Source organism: Tupaia chinensis, unplaced genomic scaffold, assembly GCF_000334495.1.
Source record: "Tupaia chinensis unplaced genomic scaffold, TupChi_1.0 Scaffold000314_1, whole genome shotgun sequence".
In the NCBI taxonomy this organism is placed as follows: domain Eukaryota; kingdom Metazoa; phylum Chordata; class Mammalia; order Scandentia; family Tupaiidae; genus Tupaia; species Tupaia belangeri.
The window spans coordinates 3,054,935-3,057,672 of NW_006159807.1; the positions used below are offsets into that span (position 1 = coordinate 3,054,935).

Genomic DNA, 2,738 nt, shown 5'->3' on the forward strand with positions numbered 1-2,738 from the left:
ATTATCTAGGACAACTGTTCCTCCCATAATCTGGGCTGTCTTTTGTTTTGTTTAGTTTGCTTTGTCTCTACTGATTAGATTTTTGAAAGAGTCATCTTCTGTCCACAAAAATAGAATTTCTGCCTTTACATTCCACACTTCAAGTGTGTACCAAATTCTCATTTCCTTTAAAATGTAAGAATTGAGTCACCGGAAAGCTAGATAGCTATACAATCATCCTTAAAACTGCTTGAAGCAAGGCTTCAGTGAGATGACTCCAACCTCAAACTGTATGGCAAGCGTACGGTTCCCCCCGTGCCTTTATCATGAGAGAGATGATCTTCCTGTAGTCTCTTTTGTTGTGTGCCTGCCTAAGATGCTCTTTCTGGCCCTAATGAGTGAGGCTACAGACACATGTCACCGCTCCTTTCTCTTTACTCCTCTGACCTCAGATAGCATGCAGCCGGATTCTATCCCCATTGTTACTGCAGAAAGTGCTATCCTTAAAGGAACATGCCTTTTGCAATCTTGTAAGAACTCCAGCTGGTCTGGCAAAGGTTGTAACTCTTTATTTTGGGGTGTCTTTAGAGAAGAAACACTTTGCAACTACTTGTTTTCTTATGTAAATTTCTCCTGTGTCTTTAACCAGTATGTTGGAAAACACTTAGGAGACATAAATACTGAAAAGTTCAATGAGAAGAGTTGTAAAAATATCATTAATTATATATAGTGAGAGTCTTTAAAATCAGCAGAAACTTCTTGAATGTACATTTGTATGACACAAAGAAACTTTGATGATGACTACATTAAAAGGTGGGTTTATTCGAAGATATTGAAGAAATTTCAGATGGATGTGAAACTTTGATTGTTTCTAATGCTATTGGTGTCTCTACCAGGAAAAGAAGTATATGTTCCTGGATTGTTGGTATCTAGAGAAAGAGACATGGATGCTACTTTGCTGCCTCTGGATTAAAGAAGCTTTGAGGCATCCAGAACCCCGACAATGAAAGGTGGCTGTCAAGTAATGGTGCTTATGTAGCGTGGGACCCCTAAAAGGAATGGAACTCAGGGTAGGAGGATGGGATTCACGAAGTTTGAGGGAAGGTAAAAGGAGATCCTAAATCTAAATGTATACTCTAAATTCTGGAGGAGCATGTGGGGAATGTTCTAGTTTGCTGGTACTGCAAAGAAAAGTACCACAGATTGGGTGACTTAAGCAGCAGAAATTTATTTCCTCACAGTTCCAGAAGTTAGAAATCAAGATCAAGGTGTCAGCAGGGTTGGTTTCTTTTGAGGCCTCTGTCCTTCACTAGTGGATGGCCATTTTCTCCTTCTGTCTTCATATGATCTTCCCTCTATTTCTGTGTCCTAGTCTTCTTTCTCCCTTTATAAAAAGTTATTTAATGTATTATTATTATCACTATTTTAAAAATTTGCTATAGGGCATGTACATTCACCAGAGAGACAGAAAGAGACAGAAAGTGAGAAAGCAAGTCACCAGGTCTGAGATTGAGACCACAGCCGGCCATGTGGGAGTTTAGTGCCCTAACCTCTAATCTGGACTCTAATCTCGTTTTAAGCATACGAGTTATACTGGATGAGGGTCTATCCACAAGGTCCCATTTTTACCTGTTTACCTCTTTTTTCAATTTTATTTTAATTAATTAATTAAAATTATTTATTTATTCATTTATATTTGTTATTATTATTATTTTTTTGAGAGGTTTTTGCTATAGGGTGTGTGCGTTCGCCAGACATACAGAGAGAGACAGAGAGACAGAAAGTGAGAAATCACCCCCCAGGGAGGATGGCCACGCCGCAACCCCTTCTCCTCCGTTCTCCTCTCGGGATCTTGGGCACACACGCACACGCACCCGGTCTGAGTTTTAAGCCACTGGGTCTGGGATGCGAACCGCGGTCAACTACATGGGAGTCCAGCAACATAGCCATTACGCTAACTGCTGGTCCCATTATTATTATTACTTAACCAGAGAGAGACAGAGAGAGAAAGGGAAAGTGAGAAAGCAAGCTGCCAGTTTCAGGACTTGAACAGTGGTAGGCTATGTGGGAGTCTAGTGCCTTTAGCCACCATGCCACCTGCCAGCCCCTACTTTATTTTATTCATTTAATCATTATACATCACTTAGCTTGTCAATTGAATTTACCCAACATGAATAAGCCTCACATCAGTCTATTTGAGGATACAAAACACGTTATAATCAACAGATAATAATCCATTTCTGTGTCCCATAAATGTCTTCCCTCTTCAATGGTCCTACCTCTAAATAAAGTAGCATTCTGAGGTGTTGGGGTTTGGACTTCAACCTATGAATCTGGGAGTGGGGGTGCATAACTCAGCCCATAAGGGGGAGCATTCTAGGCAGGGACATGAAACCATGAAAGTACGATGGTCGCCGAGTGTCTGCTATAGCAAAAAAGTGTAATGTACTTCTTGGGGGAGTAAAGAGAGATGGGGCTGAAGAGGTAGTGGGATGGGGCTCCCAGGATTAAGGGTCTCTTCTACCAAGCTAAGGAGTTTAGATTTTATCCTGGAGACTATGAGAACACCTGGAAAAATTTAAATTACGGAACTGGCACAACCAAATGTGTGTTTTTAAATGTTCTGTCTGTAACCAAATGTGTGTTTTTAAATGTTCTGTCTGTACTGTAGGAACAAATTGTGGACAGGGAAAGTGTGTGAAGGCCGGGAAACTAATTAGGAAGAGAAAGGTGAGTCCAGGGGACCCCGAGTCGAGCGA

At 40.9% G+C, this 2,738-nt stretch overlaps 1 long non-coding RNA gene across 1 annotated transcript; it reads left to right on the top strand.

Moving 5' to 3' along the window:
- The first annotated feature begins 627 nt into the window (after positions 1-627).
- On the top strand, positions 628-2,709 carry LOC102480707 (uncharacterized). Its single transcript, XR_334929.2, has 3 exons — positions 628-792; positions 876-989; positions 2,651-2,709. It is a non-coding gene; the product is annotated as an uncharacterized LOC102480707 (long non-coding RNA).
- The last annotated feature ends 29 nt before the right edge of the window (positions 2,710-2,738 follow it).